Below are 23,669 nucleotides of genomic sequence, written 5' to 3' on the forward strand. Positions count from 1 at the left end.
TTTAAATGCAAACCACAGCAAGGACTGTCTCCACCGTAGTGGAAATAGTAGCAGGAATGGGAACAGTAATAAAATAGGCCCCAAGCCTTCACACTTGGCTGGGTATAGACTCTGATATTCACCAGTAAGAATGTGAACCCTGAACATGTTTCAATGCCCTTTGTGAATAAGACCAAAAATTCTGTGGTAATATTGGCTGCTACAGACCTTAACATTTCTACATTCAAAGTAGTCATTCCTTTCTCTAAGCTTGGATTGGTGTCCAAAGTATGGCCCTACTGTCATTGTGCTACTGTAACAATATTTTGTTTCTCAAACCCCCTTGGGCATATTACTAAAGTATAAGCTCAGCTACTGATTCCATTGGGGTTTTGTTCTCTCATGGGAAGAAGCAGAGGCTCAGTCTAGTGGCATTGCTAGCACAGTGGAAGGAATTACAACAAATGGAGTCCATCCTCAGTGGGTCCACTCCAGCAGCTATAAAGGCAAGCGTACCAAAATAAGAGTTGTAGTGAAGGCCTTTGGCAAAGCTTCTCTCTATGGTAGCACAGAACTAACCGTACAATGGTATGTTGTGGTGTAAAATTGGCATTATTATTAAGGATATAACCACATCTTTCTCACTAGATTTAAGACATGCCCTGTCAGAAGGACTTTGTGTCTGGTACTATAAGCCACATTAAACCTGTGGCGGGGAGTTCAAAGCTCCAATAGGGAAGTAACTGTTCCTGCTTTGTTAAATGGATGTGCCAAGGCTATCTAACTGCCTCTACACACATGTGCATACTTACACCTTCAAACACGTGTGCACACTTACACCTCCAAACATGAGTGCACACTTACATCTCCAAACACGTGTGCATACTTACACCTCCAAACATGAGTGCACACTTATGCCTCCAAACACGTGTGCATACTTACACCTCCAAACATGAGTGCATACTTACACCTCCAAACACGTGTGCATACTTACACCTCTAAACATGAGTGCATACTTACACCTCCAAACACGTGTGCATACTTTCACCTAGAGATCACTGTTGTTGTCTGCTCTAACTGACATGGAAGGAAACTTCCTTTTCAGAAATGATGATGTGTGACAGAATGCATAAACACTGATGAATATCCCAAGATTGGGTAACTATTGCTATGGCATCGTGGCCCAATACGTAGTCAGAAACACACATGTCTATCATGCTCTTCAAGGCTCAGGGTATATTGCAGAAGAGGGGACAGAAGATTTTAGGAGCCAGAGAAAGGGATAGAAATTTTTTTTGCCATTTTTTGTCAATTTGAATTTTTCCCCCCTAGAATTGAAATGTTCCTTCCCTCCAGGAGGGAGGAAGGAGGCTCATCAAATTCAAGAAATAACTCACAATACTAGGAAGTTCTTGAAGCTAAAAAGACTCATAAGGCCCCTCCTCAAATTTATGGTTGTTAGAAACAACTGCTGGGGCAGAGATTCTCTAGGTATGGAGCTCTTTGGCCCTGTAGAGAGCTCTGCACTTACAGCTCTTGTGAGTTCCCACCTAGGAAACATGGGCACTTCAGTGGTATAGTTCTTTATCAGTCACACATGGCCTTACATGTAGCCCATATTCATTTTAATAATCCTAGTAAACTTACTGGTTTATCATAGTGGACTTTGGTAGAATTATTACTTTGGTCTGCCATCAGTTCCTTATCTGAGGTGTGTAGACCTTGGCTTGTATTTCCCCACGAAACATCACGCAACAGCACTTAGGCCCCACTCATCTTGTCTGTGTGTCTCACCCACCCTTCCTGAGGGCTCCATGAATTTTGAAAAGAGTAACTCCTGTAGGGAAGTTAGTGATCAAACACACGACTGGTTCTTGACATTTTATATTGGACCCATAACAAGGACCTTCTCCATAACATCAGATACTTATGATGATAATGGTACTTTATTTTAAAGGATAAATATCATACTTTATTTTTATTTCTCTACATGGACAGTGAGCATGGGCAATGCATCCCTGGCCTTCTCAAACTGTCCCTAATAGATTTGTTCTCAATTTTTGGCTTTTATACTTCCCGTTATACTATTCAAGCTTAAACTTTTTGATAAAATAGGACCAAGCCAAGTATTTTATATCAACTGATTGATGAGAGGTAGAGAGCTTTACCATAGATTTCCACAAAGACCTCAATTTTTTTTCTAATTTTAAAATTTCTGTGTGTACCTATGTATGAGAATGGGCATATGTGTGGTACCATGCACAGAAGGGAGCATTGGATCCCCAGGAGCTAGAGGGACAGGCCATGGGGACCAATAAACATAGGTGCTGTGGAACTAAACTTCTCCTCAGCAAGATCAGAGAATTGTTCTTAACTGCTGAGCCACCTCTGTAGCTTTTCCTTGAAACTATGTATTTCCCACAAAAATGTATTTCTCACCAGTCACGAAATATATGTGTTGACATATTTGAAATGGTGAAGTCAGAAAGGTGAATCCAGAATCCCACAGAAAACAAAATATCTTTCCCAGAGATGTGGTAGATGAAACCATGGTTCAGTTATGGCTTCTCTATGTGAGGTGAAACATCATATCCGAAAAGCCAAAAAAGAGGAAAGAACTTATGTGGCCCATACTTCGACATCGCTGTCATCATTAAAGGAAGGCAGGACATCATTAAACTCCAACAGGGCAGGAATCTGGAGACAGGAGCTGATAAAGAAGCCACGGAGTGGTGCTGCTCACTGACTTGCTGTCCATGACTTGCTCAGTCTATTTTCTTAACAACCCTGGGACCACCAGCCAGAGATAGTGCCACACACATTAGTCTGAGTCCTCCTCCCCTAATAATTTAGGAAGTGCCTTGTAACCACATCTTCTGGAGGCATTTTCTCAACTGAGTATCCCTCCTTCCAGATAAGTGTAGTTTGTGCAAAGTTAACATAAATTAATACGCACAGGCCATTCCAGATGTCCTAGTGATTCCCAGTTATACAATGTAAACGCCTTAGACTGAGAAGTTATTAAACAGCAGAAATTGGTTCCTCATACCTCTAGAGGTTGGGAAACCAAGTCAAGATTTGTGAAGATTCAGAATGTGATGAACTTTAATAGGTTGCTTTGCTGAACATCCAGCCAAGGGAACAGTAACTGGCTTCCTCAAACGCTTTCTCAATGAATGCATTGCGTTATACCAGTGAAGCTCTTGATGTCCGACCATCTGAGGACCCACTTATTCCTACTGATCCATTAAACACTCACTAAAACAACACAGCTCATGACCTAGAGCTGGTTTTTACGAGATATGCCTGCCTGAGGGGAACAGGGCACACTTAGCAGAAGGACACTGGGCCAGAAGTCTTAAAAAGTAGAAGGGCTTCAGTAAGGTGAGCACACAAGTTATAAAGTTGTCATGCTGAAAACAGGGAGCCTAAAGGGCCAGAATAAAAATATACCAGACTAGAATTGATATGAAAGTTTAAAAATAATATGTGCCAATGACTGACAGATACTATGCAATTAATCATAAATGCCCCAGTCTTTGAAATTAAAGTAAGCTATGTGCTGTACCTTGAGTTATTGATTCAGAGTCATATTTGAATAGAGTTCAGTGTGTTGAGGCAGTAGATTGTATATCATTCTTCTGCCTGAGACAAGCTGTGTAGGTTGAAGTACTAGTGGCTATTAAGAGTTAGGCTGAAAGTGTTTCTTTAAGACATCAATATCCACTGGGTCAGGCTTCAAGAACTTATGTGAGACACTTAGAGAATAGGGAATATTTTTTGTTGTGAGTAATTAAATCACTGGGCATGGAATGGTGTCCACTATGTATTCCCTGGTAGCCTTCAGATAATTTGTTATACAATTCAAGATCATCTACATAGGGACCACACTGATTACATGTGGCTAGGCCTTCCCACATCACCTTTTTAATCAAGAAAATGCACCACAGCCCTGTCCATGGGTCAATCTGTTGAAGGCAATTTTTCCCTCTCTATTCCTGGGTAACTGAAGCTAGTGTTAGGTTGACAGAAACTAAGCAGCATGTTCATATGTGAGGAAATCACAACTTGCTGGTTTCTGGGCAGGCCCATATCCCAGGCAACCAGTAATGTGGTACAACCAGGGAAAGACCAAGGTTCAGGAGGTTGCTTGGATGCAGACCTCCTTCTAGACCAGGACCCAGAGTGTTGAGCCTAAGGCATGACTTGTATTCAGGGGCCTTCACATAGGCTGTTGTAAGATCAGAAAATACCCATGAGGCATCTTCCTACTTCTACCCAGTTCTGACACACAATCAGAACTAGTACCCAGGAAAGTGACACATTGTTCACCTCAGACCAGGCACAGAATATGTGTTTCAATCCACATGTGTGATAACCAGAGACCAAACTGAAGTTTATCCCGAGGTCAAATATCATGTGGAGTTTTATATTCCCTTCCTCATACACAATCAGGTCTCTACCTTGCATACAGCTCAATTCGAAAGCCCAGGGACCAGGGGCTGAGAGCGCATTGCCCGGAGAACAAAGCCCATTTTCAATATGAATCAGAGCTGAGGCACAGATAGCCACACACTGTTCCTCAAGGCAGGAGCTGTGCCCAGGATTGGAACTGCAGGCTAACACCAGGACAGGCCAGCACCCACGTTGGCCACAGAAATGGCATCTTCCAGGAGGTTACAATAGCCAGTGACCACCACATTGTACCTTCCTGGTGGGAAAAATATACAGGGCTCATCCCCTAACTAACCTCAGGGAAGGCACAATGCCAGAGGCTGGACCTTGGACTGGAAACAAGGAAGTTCACTCACTACTGGGCCCAATTCAATGTATTGCTGCTTTAGTCCCAGCACATGCCCGCCAAGGCAGGTTTATTATCCTGGGCACCAATTACAGGATGACTTTAGTGAAGGCCTTGTGTCAAAGGGGCCACACCAATGGTGACAAATGGCAATGGTAGTATCCAGGGACCCTACACTACTTCTCTTTAGGGGAGGATCAGTTCCCGGTAGCCATCGTCATGTTCAGCATGAACAGAGGCCCTTGAGAGAATATAGCATATCTGATAGAAGTAGAACAGGACACCCACCTCAGTTCAGGAAATGTCCAATGACCAGGACGGGAGTGTTTGTCTATAAATAAAGTTGGCAGTCATTATGATGCCATACATTTGCTTACCTCTCTGCCTCCTCCTTTCAACCTTTCTGCCTGATGTTCAGTTACTTGTCTACCCCATAGAATGACATTCACAGTATCCCAAGATAAGCATACTTCCCCCATGACCCTCAAAACCTTGTCCTTTCAGGAATGAACATACCATCTCACCGCCCCAGACTCTACCCCCTTAATAAGCAGAGTGCATGAGTGGCCCTGAATGATAGTGCCATCCCTTGCTTAGATTACTCTGGAGGATGCACAACAGGGCACTGCCTCTTGGTCCCACATGGAGACACGAAAAGAAAATGCCTTGGCATCAAAGTCTGGGCTCCTGGGAACATCTTCAAGCTATTAACTCTTTAAAGTACTGAAGGCAACAGGTATGTAAAAATCAAGAAAGTACAGAACAACTCAGGTCACAATGGAGGGGATGGAGTGAACCCCTGTGATTACGAGGAGGGTTGGATTGCAGGAAGGGCCTGATCAACACACCCACGTGTCTAAGAAGAGAAATTTTAAGATTAGGCCTAAAAGTACGAGAGGGGCAAACCTATTACCACACCACCCAGGATCGAGAAAAAGATGGCAAGTTACTGGCCAGCTGTGCTTCACAACAGCAACTGCTTCTGAGAAAGAACAGAGATTCTGACATTGATATCAGGATGGGTAAAATGGGAGGGCAATGAGCTGAGCACAGGAAGCTACAATAGGAGGAAAATACTGGATAGAGGAACCTAACACGAGATGTTAAATTGATGGAAGATGTTGGCCTAAGGATGGAAATGAGCCAGTGGTGTGACAGGAAGAAGTCACCACCATGAATGTGGTGGGTTGTTGTGAATGAAGCCGTTTCTGGTCACCAGGGGAAATAGTATAATTGTGAATGTTTCTACCGAGATGGAAGGGTATCCAGGGACTCGGCAGCCCAGGAACCATATAGTACTGAGGGGAGAAGGTATCCCAGTGGAAGGTATCCTGAGACATGAAGGCCCAGGAACCACACAGCCCTGAGGGAGGACAGTGTCCCAGGGAAAGACTATCCTGAGACATGGGACCCCAGGAATGACATGGCTCTGAGAAAACCCCTCCTCAACAGAAGCATTGCAGCTCCCATGGGAGGGTACCCGCAACTAAGCTAAGGAGCTTAAGATCTCAGCCTGGCTCCTGCTTTTCTCCTTGTCATTGCTTCTCTTCTTCTTGGTTCCCTCAAACAACAGAGTCACAGCAGGGAGAAAACATGAAAGAGATTCATTGAAGGGAGAAATCCAGGGGTGGCTACCCTCTGCTTCTGGGAGCAGACAGTAAGGAATGGAACAAGGGGGAGTACTTACACACGATTTAAGGGGTCAGCATTTCTCAGGGCAGAGATTTCCAGGGTAAGAATGGGTTGGGATTTCAAGTCCTGAGCTTGGAGAGCTCAGGAATTGGTGGGTTTTCCTGGACAGGGATTGCTGGGTATTCCTGCTTAGGGATTGGTGAGTTTCATGGGATATTCAGGAATTGGGGGGGGGGGTGTTCCTGCTCAGGGATTGATGGCTTCTTTTCACTTCCTATTCTCTTAATTGGGCCTGTGGCTTAGGCTGGAAATTCCTTCCTGGCTGCAGCTGGCTTTTGCTGAGGTGCCATCACTGCTGGACTGCTGGGGAGGCAGGAGAATAGCTGCTGCCACTGTGGACAGCTCCTGTGGCACAGTGCCTGAAGTGGCCTCTCACAAAGGCTGTAGGCTGAGGCAGGATGGGTGTCAAGAGCTTATACAGAGCCTCAGGACTGCAGTAGACTGAGAAAAAGTGTTGCAGCTTGGACAGTTCAAGTCAAGAAACTTCGTCTGGACAGGCGATGTGCCCCAGTGGACAGATCCTGTGAGTGCTCCAGACTGAGGAGATGTCCCAGTGCAGCTACTTTGACAGGAGCTGACATTTTGACAATTTCTTTGCCATTCTGACAGTTGTTGGGGGTGGGGAATTATGTCCCTGCGACCTTAGGCTGGAGCAGGAAGGGGGGGGCTTGCTGCTGCATTGACTCAGGGACTACAATGACGAGTTGGTGTATGAAGGAATAGTGGTGGCATTTGGCATCTGAAGTGGACAATAACACTTCTTTTAATAGAAGATATTCATCTCTGTTCTGCAAACATGGAGGTTTTTTCAAAGTTCCTGTGCATGGCACTCTTGGTGACACTTCTGCAGGCACAGCATGGTGCCCAGTTCTCCGTGCACTTCCCAGGTGGCTGATCTTTACCCAGACACACAATGCCTAACATCAGTAACCTCTCAGTTTTCAAACTCTGAGTCCCTTGAGAATGGTTCAGCTCTGCAGGCATTGGCTACTGTCACTGCTGTCTGTGATGCCAACATAAACCCCAACGTGACTGTCAGGATTCTGGATGTCTGACTCTGGAAGATGGCAGTCTTTCTTGAGACTTCCTAGTGGGGAAATGGTGTCCATTCCTAGGTGATCAAGGGGTCAGTAACACCAGCTGTCTCTCCTTGCTCCATGCACACAGCAGTAGAGGTGGTGAATACAAGAGCTTTGAGAAACACCTTGCGCTGACCACTTGGTTACCTCCAGGACAGAGAGGAACTGCCCCAGTGAGGAAGTTCCCCCAGCTGCCTCCTCCAGGCTCCTGTCACGGCTAAGGGTCAGGGTAAGGCTCTGGGTGCTGCTGGGACCAGGACACTTTTCCTGTCTTATTGCTCACAGTTCATCTGGCTGATGTGCTACTAAGTGACTCTGGTGCCACTTCCCTGTCAATCAGCAGGAGCCTTTCCCCCGAGGAGACCTGAAAACAAGGGGTTTTGGTAAATTACCAAGTGTTAGCCAATCATGCCTTCCCCGTGGCTTGAGCAAGGGAGCATCATGTGTGTATCCCTCTTCCATCCAGTGAGTTTGGGCTTGAGGGGCCTCTCCTGCCCTATGGAGCACTTCACTGTGCAGAAAAAGCTGGCCTCAGGCGTTGTCCCCTTTTGGGTGTGGTCCCTGAAGTCCTTTGGTAGCCCCAGCCCAAGGTCATAGGTGCTGCAAAGGCAGCAGACTTTCTCAGCCTGCTGCCTGGGAACACAAAACTTCAAAAGAGCAACATCCCTACAGGATATCAGAAAGGAAACAGCATGGATCTTTGTTTGAGATACTGTTGAAAATAAGAAAGTTAGTATATACTAGAGTGCGAAGGTGAGGAGGAGTATGAGTCTGACTACTTAATTCCCTGGTTTCCTTAGGTGGTGGAAGGTGGCAGGAGACCATAACCCACCCGAAGGAAAGCCCTTGTTGTCCGACCGGAGGCTGTTGTTTTCCCTCAACAGGTTCTTATCCATGACCATGCCCGGGACCAGCTCGAGATCTGAATTCTACTCTCAAACTCTGCAGACTTCACCTTAGCTCTACTCAGAACATCGACGGTGGCCCTCATCCAGCACGTGGTCAGATGCCCTGGGGTAGAGTGTGCACCATGGCATGTGCTGGCTTTGCATGGCTCCTATGAACCAGTAGAGGAGGTGTCGATGTGTCAGATGGGGGAAGGAACAAGAGAAAACTGATTCGGAGGGACACCTAGAGTTACACAAAATGTGAAATTACTTTGTTCGAAGTCCAGATTCTCTCCATTTGAAGCGGATTTCACTTGCATCAACTGTGCACAAGGTATGTCTGGTGGTATGAGTGTGGGAGTATGCTCATGTGAGTATGAGTGTGCATTACATACGTGAATGTGCATGTGTGTGTATGTATGTGCACAGACACATGGGGGCACACATTTCTTTGCATGTCCCTCTCTGACCAGAGAGAGTACAGAAGTGTGTGTGTGTGTGTGTGTGTGTGTGTGTGTGTGTGTGTGTGTGTGTGTATGTGTGTGTGTGTGTGTCCTTGTCTGTCTGGTTATAGAGTACAGAAGTGTGCATCCTGATGACTCAGGTTGCAGAGCACCAGGGTGGCTCACCAATAATGACTCAGCAAACGGGGTGAGTTGTGAAGGTTTCTGAATCTTGGTGGGTAAGGAACAAGCTGTCTAGCAAGCCAGGATGGTTTTGAGAGCTGCACCATAAGCAATGGACTCACCTGTTCCTGTGCCCTCTACCTTCCCTTATGAGCACTAGATGGACCTTCCCTGCACCGCCTTTGCTCTGTTTCTGGCTCCAATCTGGTCAGCAGTAGTCGTCTTGGACACAAACATGAGGAAGTCAAGTACTGTGGGGCCCTTGTCTGCTTCCATTGCCCTCTGTCTCTTCTAATGGTTCACAGGTACGTCTGGAGAAAGGCAGCTGATGATCTCACCATGCATGGAAGGGCCTCTGAGTTTCCCTGATGATGGCCTGTGGTACCTTGTTTACAGCCTTTCTGAGTTCCATGGAGCACCGTACATGCCTGCAGAGTTGTGACACCAATAGCCATCAAGAACCTACCTAGAGGGTAGAGGCAGGAGAGTCGTGAGCTCAGAGCTGCCTCCCAGAATCCATGCTCAGTCCCCAGGTCACAAGGGATCAAAAAAAATGCGTGACAATCCCCCAACCCTCGCCTCCAAACAAACACTGCTCATCTGCAGACAGTCACAAGTTTGCCTTTTATTTCTACCTGTGATGTAGAAATGGCTTCCCATTGGCACCCAGCTCGGAGAAATTCCAACCTGACACACCTGTGCCTGTTTACATCCTCAGTAAGCTGCCACCAACTCTCTGGTCTCATCTTCCAGGAATCACAGTGCCTCCAAGGGCTCTTTGAACAGACAAAAGAAAGGGGACTCTTGTAGAAATCTTCAGGACTTAGGCTTGGCTGTGCTGACCCTGTGCTGACGTGGGCCCTCAGACTGATTCTTCCTGGGTGTTCCATGGATCCCTTCACCCACCTTTCTCCAACATCCGTGCCCAGCATCCAGACACTGTCCTCTGCTGTCTACATAGAGTGATGGTACTCAGGGAGAATACTGTGGGAATGGATTTTGGTGTGATCATATATTATCACCAACCTCTAAAATGTATACTTTTACAATCTGTTTGTATCAAAGCATATTATTTAGTCCAGGAAACGTTCACTGGGTAAAGGAACTGGCTACTAAGCCTGGGGACCTTAATCTATTCCCCAGAACAGACAGGGTGCAAAGGCAGAACCTCCAAGCACATACAATAAATAAATATATTTTCCTTAAAGGAAGGGACATTATTTTTTTTTTAAAAAAAAAAAGCCTAGGGATAAAGTACATTGTAGCCTCTCTACTTATCTGTTACCATGGCTGCCTCCAGGGCCCTTTTAATCCACAGCCACAATTTTTTTGTTGGCTAGGTGCACTCTTTTGGATTGGCAGTTAGCAACATAAAGTTTACAGTCATTTTATAAACCCCATTCTTCAGGGTCTTCTAGAACCACATTTTAAAGGAGGTCCTGGGTGCAGTCTGACATCTGCGAGCAAGGTGTCCCTGGGGCTTAGCTGGGGAGGACAGGCTCGACTCTCTTTGTTGCTCAGTGGGACCCTCACCCTGAACCTCCTTGCTGGAGAATGGAGGCGAACTGTCTTGTGTGGTAATGTTGTCCTTTGACCCAGCTGTAGTCATGTTGTGAGGCTGTCTCATGAGGTCCTCCTGAGGTGAGGTTTGTGCAAGAAATGAGTTGTTCCTTTCACCGAGTTTGTTGGTGCCCTTTCACTGGGCTTCCCCCACAGAGGCATGATGAGATAAAACACCCTGTGAGCACACCTTGCTCTTTCAATTGTTAGAGCCAGCTTTGCACACATCTGGTGATGAATCCTCTGAAGACACTCTGGTGCAGCTTTCATCTGCGGTGGCACTGTTCTCTGTCTCTCCCAAGGTGCTGCTCCTGAGAGAGCCTTGTGGACAAGCTGTGCGGAGGTGTGAGGCGGGGGGTGGGGGGTGGGGGGGATCCTGTGCATGGGACCTGTCTTCTTGATCAAGCAGATCAGGGTAGGGGGCATACTACCATTTTCCATTCAGATATTTTCAGTTTGATTGTCCAAAATGAAGGTTAGAAGGCTAGGCAATTAGACCCCCTCCTTATAGCCTTTTGTTGCTTCATGGTTGGCCCTGTATGTTTCAAGGTTTGGTCCCACTGCCTGGCCTTAGGATTTTATTAATGTGTCTTCCCTAGGTGATTGTTACCTCAGCATCAAATATGTTGGCATTACACAGTCAAACTTTTTCCTCCTGTAAACTTTCCTTCATCTCTTGTTGCTTATATCCCATGACAACCATGGTGTCCATTACAATGGGGTCTGGATGGTTGTCTGTTTCCCCCTAACAGAATTAGTCTTGCTTTAGCCATTGAAAGCTCACAATATCAAGTACTGTTGGGGCTTGTTAGGGCTCACAATTCACAAATAATTAATCCTGTTGCAAAGATCTGGTAACAGCTTGAATTTTACAGAGCACTATCCTGCCAATGAAGGAAAGCAGGCAGGCAGCAGGCTGGCAGGAAGGAAGGAAGGAAGGAAGGAAGGAAGGAAGGAAGGAAGGAAGGAAGGAAGGAGTATGGGTCTGATTGTTAAGGTCCTGCTCCCCAATTGGTTCTTGATTTGTCATTAGAGAAAGTCATGGGCTAATTGCCTGGCAGAAGGTACAAGTTGGACTTCCAGGTCCCAGGAGAAAAAGGCAGACAAAGGAAAGAGGAAGGGAGTTTCTGCCATGTGTTGGGGGGGAGAAGAAGTAAGCAGCCATGTCAGGTCTCCTGAGGAGCTGGGCCTGTGGCTACCACTATAAACATCAGGGATATTTGGGAGGGGCTAGGTGGGACTAGCCACTGAAGTTTAGGGCAGGAGTGGGAGGAGCAGAGATAAAAATATTTTAAGGACATGATTTTCCAGATAAAAGATAGCAGTGAACAGCAATTGTGCCCTAAGGCAAGTTGAAGAGTAACAAACTGTGTTTGTGTGTGTCTTCTGTCCAAGGATTCAAGGGAAGCTGGGAGGGGACTGGTAGTGTGGGCATTTCCTGGAGCTAAAGGTGGGTAGAGCTTAAATCTATACACAACAGGAAGAAAGGAAGATAGAAGGACAGGAAGATTGAAGATCAGAGCTGGGCCAGGTGACAAATGCCTGTAACCCTAGTATTTAGGAAGCAGAAGCAGGTATATTGTGAACTCTGCCCTTACACCCCATGAATACACACACACACACACACACACACACACACACACACACACACACACACACACGGATGGTCTTTTCTTTGTGACAACATGTATAAATCTACTAGGCATTATACTAACTGATCCAAGCCTAGCACAGGAAGACACTGTATAATCAGTGGAAGATAAAAAATGTGATCTGAGAAACAAAACAGAAGAGCGGTCACTGGGGGAAGGGCAAAGGGTGAGGGAAGATATGTTGAAGAGAGGTAGGTCAGAGAATATAGAATTTTAGAGGAACCATTCAGGACATCTACTGTAACACATAGCCTGCATCTAATGACAAAGACAATGTATGTTAGCCCAATTTAGCTACTCCTCAATGTGTAGAGATTTCAAGACATTGTTTTGGACAATTCATACAATTGTATTTGTTGACACTTAATTTTTGAGCAAAATAAAACAGTATAAAACAGTGTGCTAATTAGTTTTATGTCAGCAGGACAACAAACTAGTCATCTGAGAGCAGGGAGCCTCAAACGAGAAAATGCCTCTATAAGGTCAGCCTCTAGATAAGTCTGACGAGAATTTTCTTAGTCAGAGGTTGATTAGGAAGGACCCAAGCCATTTCTGGTAGGGCCAACCCTGGGCTGGTGGTCCTGTTTTCTATAAGGATAGAGACTGAGCATCGCAAGTGAGGCCAGCCAGTAAGCAGCACTCCTCCATGGCCTCTGCATCAGCTTCTTGCACCAGGTTACTGCCCTATTTGAATTCCTGTCCTGAATCTCTCCAGTAATGGGCTACAATGGGAAAATGTAAGCCAAATAAACCCTTTCCTTTCCATTTTTTTGTTTGATTTTAGTCATGTTGTTTCATAAAGGCAATAAAAACCATGACTACAACAAGCCCTATTACAATATCACCAAGAAACTCTCATGATTTCTAACCTAAAGGACATCTCAAGCATCACAAGTGTGTACACTGGGTAATGTTTTATCAAGTTAAATACCATTTTGGCACAGGCTCTGCTGTATATGCTGAGATGTCATCCAACTGGGAGTTCTCCCATTTCGGCATCTGAGGGCTGAGATTACAGGCATGTAATCCCATGGGATTACAGCCACCATGCCCAGCTCTTACTTCAAACTCTGAAAGGAACCTTGTATACCTAAGAACAATATTACTGATGGCAGTACTTGGAGAATACAATGTCTTCATAATTGAAAAGATGCCTTTTTATGAAACTATTTCAAGCCGCAAAATTTCTTGCTCCTCATCCCACCCTGCTTCCGGAGACCATATCACGCCACTGTTACTGGCATTGTGCATTGTGACAGGCCAGAAGGCTAGATGCTTCCCTCTGCCTTTGTTATTTTTTTTAATTTTATTCATTAGTATCTACTCACTGTTCTGTTACTGTAAAGAGATGCCACGACAAAGACAGCTATTGTGATGAATTTAATTAGGGGCTTGGCTATCGTTTCAGAGGTGGCAGGCTTGGGAGCGGTAGCTGAGAGCTTTACATCCTGATCTGAAGGCTGAAAGGGACACATTGGAGCCCTGGTTCTTGAGCCTGAATTAAGATCAACATATTAACATTACCACAGCTGTAAGGTATCAAAATGGCAGCATGTGTCAGAACAGCAACACCTCCGGTAGCTGTGGTCAGGAAAAGCTGTCCACAGTGGCATCATCTTCCCTGCCTGAGCATGCCCCTCCCCTTCAACAGTTATCTGCCTTTCTATCCCAGGATGGAGGTGGACCCCTTGAATCTGCCCATTCATCATCTACTACAGACAACTAAAAGGTCTAGCTTTTCACAACACTCCTGCCAGTTTGAGAGTTTAAGAGGGCAACAGCCATGTGTCACCAAGAGATCATTGTTTTGCAATGCCTAGCTGCACACTGCCTCCATGACAGTCCCAGTATCAAAGGTGCTATCCATGCAGTCATGTGTGCCCATACTCTTATGCAGGTCCCACCATAGGTTGACCTCACTGTAGGTCCAGTATCCAAGGCTGGCCTATACACTACCTCTCATTGCATCCTTAGTACACAGCATACCACATGCAGGGCAGCAGCAGTACCCAGGGTGCTGCACCAAGGATGTGCCCAGGTGAGGCTCAGTACCCTTGTGGACACACGCACACTCATCTTGGTGCAGATTCAGTGCCCAGGACTGACCACAAGCTTCCCTCAAGGTCATGCCTGATTCCGGAGAAGTGTTCTCTCACCATGCCAAGCCTTGTTTCAAGGAGCCAGCTAGCACTGTTTCTACCAGGGAAGGCCTGAAACCCAGGAGTTCCACTTGCACAGTAGGATTCTCAAGTGTCTCTTCTCCAATGGAAGGGCAACCCGAGACACGGGTCCCAGGAACCACACAGTTCTGAAGAAAGACAGTGTCCCAAGGGAAGGACATCATGAGATAGGGGAGCTCAGGAACCACGCCACTCTGAGAGGAATTCTTCTGAGCAGAGGAATTGCCGCTCCCACTGAGCAGAGCCATTGCAGCTCCCAGGGGAGGATATCCCCAGCTGAGCAGGGGACTTCGTGAGCCTCAGCCTTACTCCTCAACGCTTGTCTCCTGCTGACTGCAGGTCATATTTATAGTTTATAGTCCTTTCACCTGTTTGCCATATCAAAATCTCCTTCACCTGAGTCTGCTTCGGGAAAACATTTTCCATGTGTTTTAGCAAGACGTCCTTTAGCCTATGTGACCCAGCAAAACATCATTTGACATCGCTAACTCTCCAGAAAAACTAGTAGTTTCTGCTTAATTCACCCCTCTCTTTTTTGTTATAAAAATGGCATGGCACTTATATTTTTAAAATCAGAAAAATAAGTCGCAAATTCTAAGTTCAGAGGCTGAACAACGGAAAGGGGCCCGTCAGGGTAAATGGTACCAGGTTAGACTGGGGGCCCTGGCCCACTCAGCCCAAAGAGGCCCAGGTAGCCAGAACAGAAGGTCCAAGTCTACTAGTGTCCTCTGCTCTGGTCGCTTCCCCATCAGGGGCTCAGTTTAGCCTCTTGGACTCCAGCGATGGGACTGGGGAGGGGGTTAACAACCCTGTTCACAGGTAGAGTGGGCTGTGTGACAGGTGCACGCCCAAAGATGTCTCTATAGTAACAGGTGTCAAAATCGGGGCTGAACTGTTGTAATGGGAATAAAGAGTCCAGATAAGGGCTTCTAGTTGCCCTACTGTGCCTCTGGGGTGGAGGAAGAGCCCCGAGAGGTGGGGAAGCAGTCACTAAGTCATCACTCTTCACGTCTCTCACGTAGCTGGAGAATCTTCAAGTGGACACTAGCATCATTCCACAAGCCAAGAAAACTGTGACCTGAAATGCGGCCAACCAAATCCACCGTGTGGCCCTGAGTCACCTAAGCCATTGTGCTCAGGGCAGGGGATGCATTGGTGTAAAGAGGGAGTGAGGGGGAAACAGGAGATTGAGGCGTAGGCTGGCACTTCATCACACATGTCCACCACATTCAGGCATATATGTACACAGCATTCACACCTGCACACGTGCCTGAGAGACTCAGAGTTGCAGAGACAGTGTTGGCCATTAGAGGGACCAACAGATGCTCAGAGAAGCCAGCATCTCCAAGTCCTTAGTGTGATTGTGTAACCTCTCCCAGGAGTTGTCCACCACAGAGCAGCACATCTGAGGAGCACAGTGACACCAAGAGGCCTGACACCTATGGAGGGGACAGTGGGATGACATGGAATTCATCTCTCTTTCTGATGCCATGGACCCAATCAGCCAAAGTAGTCTGAGAACAGCCTTGGGGCAGTCGGGGAAGCCATCTTAGGCTTAAAGAGAGCTGCTTCTCACTAGAGCAGTCCTATTGCAGCATAACAAATTCACCCGGGAAGTTATCTATAAGCCTCAGGCTCCAGGACTCACAGATGGGGCTTGGTGGGCCACCCCTGGGGCAGTGTTGAGTCCTCTGTGACCTCAGGGGACTGAAGGAATGGACCAATGGGGAAGGCTGGGGATAACAAGCTGGCACCGTTCCCAGCAGGGACTTCCTTCTCAGCTGACAACGGAGCCTCAGGAGAGGCTGGGCTACAGGTCTGGCTGCCCCAGAAGTGAAGGGTGATCAGGAAGAGAAAGAGGAAGAGGAAGAGGAGAGGAGTTTTCTTGGCTAGTCTGGACCCGGAAGTGACTGCGGGGACATTTTGGGCCCATGAGGGGCGATTGCTCCAGGCTAAGACATGGGTGCTTCTCTTGTGCCTGTCTAGGACTCAGCAGGGTAGGCTTGGGAGAACTAGTTTGTTCTAATCCTTCAACTAATTGCTGAGGCTGCTTGGGGCCCACTTATGACTGTTGCAAGCAGCTAGGCTGGACCAGGAGGGCTCTATGGGGCTGGCTCTGCTGATCTGGGGCCAAGAGTGCCTGCTGGGGGCAGCAGCACTGGCCTGAAAGGCAGCAAGTGGGAAGACAGAGTGGTTGCAATGTCAGAGTCTGAAGGGTCCGGCACTGCTGGCATTAGACTAGCAGAGACTGTGGGGGAGGGCAGTGCTGTCCTGTGGTAGCCGCACAGGGCTGGTCACAGGGACACAGTGTGGTCCATGACTTCAAAAGTTAGCAACGGTGCCAGAAGGTCAATAGAGACCAGCAGAGGTGACATGAGGTCAACAAGGACTGAAGTGTGTGGTTGGGCCACAGGCGCTGTCTTAAGCCCCAAAGCGCCAAGAGCGGCAGGTGGGTCTGAGAAAGGCTTGAGCGCTGGTTCTGGCTGAGCTAATCTGGGACTGGAAGCAGAAGCTGAGGATAATGGTGCTGACCAGGACCCAGAAGCCACTCGGGGCTGGCATGGCTGTCTCACGCTTAGAAACAATTGATGGGGCCAAGCATGCTGGCTTGAGTGGCTGGGCTGTTGCTAGTTCTAGGATGGGATAGGCCTTTCTGGGAACGGCGGCTGGCTGGGAGCACATCTGTTTGGAGGGCTGCAATTGTACCTTCCTAGTCCTTTCATCACAACTGGGCTCCGTATTCTGCCCTGAACTGCCCACCTCCAGGTCCTGCCTGTTCTCCCTCAGCTCTGCAGATGGGCAGCTTTTTGACTCTAGGGGTTTTCCACGAGGTGTTGATTGTTGATCCCATTTCTCCCTCTGATCATGTGACTTCAGAGCCATATCTTTCTCCAAGGCCTCCAGGGTGCTGTAGCTGGCTACAGAGAAGCTGTCAATAACCTCTTGTCCCTCCTATGAGCTGGACTCATGGTGACAGCGCCACAGGGGTGTTGCGGGTGCTGCGCAGCGTGCAGAAGCATAAGGAGCTGAGGCAGAGATCAGTGAAGTCCACAGTTCTCCTTGCCAGGCCTGGGCTGTGGCTCTTCACCCATCAAAGGGCTCTGCACTGGGTCTTCCAGGGTGTCTTCCCAAAGCTGGCCGCTGCCCTGCTGTAAGTGTAAACACCTGGTCGGCTGGACCTTGATCTCCATGGCAGTGCCTTGGCAGTGACCTCGGTGTCCTGTGCCACCTGCTAAGCCTTGCGGCCATGCGTGCTAGGGGCTGGGGCAGGCTCAGGGCCGGGGCGAGCATGCCTGGTGGGGACTCTCAGCACCGGACACCACACAGACTAGGACACCAGGTCCAGGCCTGGTGCATCGGGATGTAGAGGGCTCTCGGCTGCCCTAGACCAGGACCCCAGCAACACAGCCCATGGTGACAGGTGGGCTGCAGCAGGCTGAGGCCAAGGGCAGCTTGGGGGCAGGGGGGGGTCTGAAGACACTTCCCCCTTTCTGTTTAATTGTCCTTTCTCAAACTCTATTACAAAACAACCATGATAAAAACTGCATGGTACTGGTACAGAGACAGGCAGATAGATCAATGGAATAGAATTGAAGACCCAGAAATGAACCCACACACTTATGGTCACTTGATCTTTGACAAAGGAGCCAAAACCATCCAATGGAAAAAAGACAGCATTTTCAACAAACCATGCTGGTTCAACTGGAGGTCAGCATGTAGAAGAATGCAGATCAATCCATTCTTATCTCCTTGTACAAAGCTCAAGTGCGAATGGATCAAAAACCTCCACATAAAACCAGATACACTGAAACTAATAGAAGAGAAGTGGGGAAGAGATTGAACACATGGACACAGGGGAAACTTCCTGAACAGAACACCAATGATTTATGCTCTAAGATCAAGAATCGACAAATGGGGGTATTTTCAGGATTTTCCTAAGAGCACTAACTTTCTGCCCCTTCCCTGACCCAGCCCTGATCCAGATCTCGACCTCCACCAGATCTTACCCACCACGCCCATGGTGGCTGGAGGAGATCAGACCCTCCCCTAGCTCTGAACCCCCTCTCCTGCGCACCCTTATCCTCTTGCCCACCCCTATCCTGATCTCTTGCCCTCTTCCCCATCCTGCACCTCTCTTCACTTAGGCGGGCGTCTGAAACTCTGGGAAGTTGAACCCAGGCCTAAGCCACAAGACACAGCAGGGCTTAGCCCAAAATATGGACCGTTGCTACGATCCAGGTTTGGATGGCATCCCTGAATATGATGATTTTGAATTCAGCCTCTCCACTGTGGAGCCCAAAGATCCAGCCCCAGAGATAGCTGAAGGCCCCTATCTGGTGGTTGTGGAACAGCCTAAACAGCGAGGCTTCAGATTTCGATCGGACTGTGAAGGCCCCTCCCATGGAGGTCGCCAGGTGCCTCCAGTGAGAAGGGCCAGAAGACTATGCGATTGTCACGATCCATAACTATGAGGGACCGGCCAAGATTGAGGTGGACCTGGTGACACACAGTGACCCACTTCACGCACATGCCCACAGTCTGGTGGGCAAGCAGTGTTCCGAACTGGGAATGTGTGCTGTGTCTGTGGGACCCAAGGACATGACTGCTCAATTTAATAATCTGGGTGTCCTGCATGTAACCAAGAACAACATGATGGAGATTATGATTCAGAAACTTCAGAGGCAGCGGGTCCGCCCCAAGCCTCAGGGCCTTACAGAGGCAGAGCGCTGGGAGCTAGAGCAGGAGGCCAAGGAGCTGAGGGAAGTCAGGGAGCTGAGCATTGTTCGGCTGAGCTTCTCGGCTTTCCTTCGAGCTAGCAATGGCTCTTTCTCCTTGCCCCTGAAGCCTTTGATCTTCAAGCCCATCCACGACAGCAAGTCTCCAGGGGCCTCAGACCTGAAGATTTCCCGAATGGACAAGGCAGCAGGTTCCGTGCGTAGTGGTAACGAAGTTTATTTGCTTTGTGATAAGGTACAGAAAGATGACATTGAGGTTCATTGCTATGAGACTGAGAACGGATGGCAAGCCTTTGGGGACTTCTCTCCCACAGACATTAATAAACAGTATTCCATTGTGTTCCGGACACCGTCCTATCACAAGACGAAGATTGAGCAGCTAAAATGCAAGCATCAGCATCGGAGCAATGTCTCCGACTCCAAACAGTTCACGTATTACCTTCTGGTGGAAGACAAGGAGGAAGTACAGAGGAAGCTGAGAACGGTCTTGCCTACCTTCTCCCAACTCTTCGGGGCGAATCCCACATGGGTGGAGGTTCTGGGGGCTCCGCTAGGGATTATGGAGGTGCTGGAGGAGGTGGCGGCCTCGGCTTTTTCTCCTTCACCTACAGCCCCTACCAATCAGGTGCAGCCCCAATGGGCTGTTTCCCGGGTGGGGAAGGTGGAGCGCAGATGGCCGGCTCTGGACTGGACAGGGATGCTGGCGAGGCAGCGGAGCAGACCAGAGCACCCTCGGAGGCCCCGCCAGGTCGAGCCGCAGGCCCTCGACCTGCTGCAGTGAGCTCTCGAGTACAAAGCGCGCCTGTTCGGTCTGGCGCTGCAGAGCTCCCGAGAGGACGCGCGTGCTCTGCTAGCGGGACAGCGCCACCTGCTGATGACACAGGACGAGAACGGAAACACACCGCTGCACCTGGCCATTTCCATGGGCAGAATGGTGTCCTTGAGCAGTTAGCCTATGTCATTTACCAGGCTCAGTACCTTGGGGTCATCAAACTCACCAACCACCTGCATCAGACACTTCTGCACCTGGTAGAAATCACTAGGCAGACAGGAGTGGTGAACTTCCTGCTGCAGGTGGGTGCAGACCCCACACTGCTGGATTGGCATGGAGACTCAGCTATCCACTTGACTCTCCGGGTAGGTGCTAGAGCCCTGTTGCAGGCACTGTTGCAGAGTGGAGCCCACGCTTTGCCCCAAATGTTGCACATGCCTGATTTTGAGTACACCTGGCAGTCCATGCCCGAAGCCCTGAGTGCCTGGATCTGTTCATTGACTGTGGAGCTGAAGTGGAGGCAGCAGAGAGACAAGGGGGCCGAACCCCCCTGCATCTAGTCACAGATATGGAAGAGCTGGGGTCGGTCACACATCTGGTCACCAAACTCCATGCTGGTGTGGATGTCCCGACCTTTGCTGGAAACACACCCCTCCACCTGGCAGCTGGACTTGGATCCCCAACCCTCACCCGCCTCCTTCTAAAGGCTGGTACTGACATCCATACGGAGAATGAAGAGCCATGCCCTCACCCCCTACCTCTGGGGAGCGACTCAGACTCTGAAGAGCCTGAGACGGATACCCAAAGAAACTTCCGAGGCCGTACCCCTCTTGACCTCATTTGCAGTACCAAGGTGAAGACTCTGCTGCTAACCGCTGGTCAGAACACCACGGGGCCGCCCTTGGCCCCACCCAGCCCTGCAGGGCCAGGGTTGTCAGTGAGGGGGATGCAGCCCTGCAGAACCTGGAGCAACTGCTAGATGGGCCAGAAGCCCAGGGCAGCTGGGCAGAGCTGGCAGAGAGGCTGCGGCTGAGGAGCCTGGTGGACACATACAGGAAGACCCCCTGCCCCAGTGGCAGTCTCCTTCGTAGTTACAAACTGACTGGTGGGGACTTGGTCAGGCTATTGGAAGCCTTGTCTGACATGGGTCTTCAAGAGGGAGTTAAACTGCTGAAAGCTCCTGAGACTGGAGACAAGCTGCCCAGCACAGAGGCGAAAGAAGACAGTGCCAACGGGAGACAATCAGTGGAGCAGGAGGCAGACCTGTGTCCACCCCGTGAGCCTCCAGGAGGGCTCTGCCATGGGCGCCCCGAGCCTCAGGTGCACTGAATGCTGCCCCATCAACTTCCACCTGATTCCTCTGTACAGCATCCCTGCCTAATTGAAATCCTTTTAAACCTCAAGCCCACACCTCAGTGGGCCAAATAAAGGAGAAGACCCCTTCCCAATTTACGGTATGGAAAGACAAAAAAAAGAATCGACAAATGGGACCTCATAAAATTGCAAAGCTTTTGTATACTATCAATAGTACAAAACAGAAACCAACATATTTGGAAAAGATCTTGACCAATCCTACATCTGATAGAGGGCTAATATCTGATACATACAAAGAACTCAAGAAGCAAGACTCCAGAGAATCAAATAATCCTAATAAAAAATGGGGTACAGAGCTAAAAAGAAAGAATTCTCAACTGACGAATGCTGAATGGCTGAGAAGCACCTAAAGAAATGTTCAACATCTTTAGTCATAAGGGAAATGCAAATCAGAACAACCCTCAGATTTCGCCTCACACCAGTCAGAATGGCTAAGATCAAAAGTTCAGGTGACAGCAGATGCTGGCAAGGATGTGGAGAAAGAGGAACACTTCTCCATTGTTGGTGGGATTGCAGACTGGTACAACCATTCTGGAAATCAGTCTGAAGGTTCCTCAAAAAATTGGACATAGTACTACCTGAGGACCCAGCTATACCATTCCTGGGCATACACAAAAGATGCTCTAACATACAACAAGAACTAAATCACCAAACAATGAGTACACATGGAGGGACCCATGACTCCAGCCACATATGTAGCAGAGGATGGCATTGTCCAGCATCAATAGAGGGAAAAGCCTTTGGTCCTGTGAAGGCTCATTCCTCCAATGTAGGATAATGCCAGGGCGTTGAGGTGGGAGTGGGTGGGTGGGAGTGGGAGCATCCTCACAGAAGCAGGGGGAGGGGGAGGGGGTATGGCAGAGGGGAGACAGGGGATAACATTTGAAGTGTAAATACGTAAAATAGTCAAGAAAAATAAAATTTAAAAAGTAAAAATTAAAAAAATAATTGTCCTTTGCTCTATCATTAGCAATCTACACACAATAGAAATAGTTGTAAGAACCATCACATTTTCAATAAATGTCATATGTACAAAATAGTCAGTCTAAAAGAGCAATCCTAAATTTCCCTCAATATATACGATATCTCAAACAAATCCATTTTTAAATTCCTCTCAATATACAATAATTCAAACAAAACAACTTTAAATTTTTATCAATAACTGATAACCTATAATAACCTCCCATCCTAGATGATAGCAATTATAACACATCGAATGGACAACTTACCACCCCAACTTAAGGGACTAGGGCAATGATCTATGCTAAATTGCTTCCTGCTGATTTGGGGTGAAGAATTCCTGTGTGGGCCCATAGGGAAGAAATGGTTTGAAAAATGCTAGCTGTAGCATTCGCTGCCCAACCTCTGAGTTTATCCAGTCTCTGTGTTGTCCAGTTTCTGTGTGATCGATCATTGGGGCTAGCCTTTCTGAAGTTGATTTGCACACATATTTTGTAGTAGCGTGTAACTGAGACAGTCTGTAAGTCACCTGCATTAACTGCTTTGTGAAGACACTGATGTCTCAGCTGATAAGAGGTTTTCTCTGGTCAGATCTAATCTTTACAAGTTCTGTTAGTATGCATAGCTTTTCAATCCTTGTAGAAACAAGAGCATAATCACGTCCCCACCTTGAGGCTACTGCAGTTTTCCACTCTAATGTCAACGTATCCTAACAGTAAATTGTTGGCTCAGTTCCTCACTTTTTTCAATAACCCAGTGTCCTTCAGCTGGCGTCCTTCCTTTCCCACCAACATTAAAGACAACTGAGAGTTAATGCATTGTTTAATCTGCACTTTGGGTCTTTTACTCTCCCTGTTCTCTTTAATAGGCACTCTTTTAAGGTACGATTGGCTCTTCCTACGATTGCTTGTCCTGTGGGATTATGAGGTATACCAGTAACATGCTTTATATTTTAAAATGCAAAGAGTTGTTGAATCTTCGTGGATACATATGTGGTGGCAGTATCAGTTTTAATTTGTGCAGAATCCCCATGATTGACATTATTTCTTTTTTGTTGTTTCGGTTTTTTTTGTCGTTGTTTCCTTTTTGTTTGTTTTTTGTATCTTAATTTTCTTGGATATTTTATGTATTTACATTCCAAATGTTATCCCCTTCCCACACTCTCCCCTCCCCCTGCTTCTATGAGGATGTTTCCACTCCCACCTACCCACTCCCACCTCCCACATGAATGCCAGAAATGACAAGGACTATTGTGAATTATATCCTAAACAACACCATTGCTTCAAAAAACAGTCGTGCCTTCTTGACAAAGTTCTTCCCCAGGAAGGGACAGATAGTCTAGACAGCCAAGAAATGACACATGGGAGCACC

General features: G+C 47.7%; 2 pseudogenes; one reads left to right on the forward strand and one right to left on the reverse strand.

The window, feature by feature from the left end:
- Window positions 1-12,606: 12,606 nt before the first annotated feature.
- On the reverse strand, window positions 12,607-18,474 carry LOC120101748 (uncharacterized; annotated as a pseudogene).
- Window positions 18,475-18,673: 199 nt separating this feature from the next.
- On the forward strand, window positions 18,674-22,062 carry Nfkb2-ps1 (nuclear factor kappa B subunit 2, pseudogene 1; annotated as a pseudogene).
- The last annotated feature ends 1,607 nt before the right edge of the window (window positions 22,063-23,669 follow it).

The sequence above is a fragment of the Rattus norvegicus genome, chromosome 3 (assembly GCF_036323735.1).
Source record: "Rattus norvegicus strain BN/NHsdMcwi chromosome 3, GRCr8, whole genome shotgun sequence".
Taxonomy (NCBI): Eukaryota; Metazoa; Chordata; class Mammalia; order Rodentia; family Muridae; genus Rattus; species Rattus norvegicus.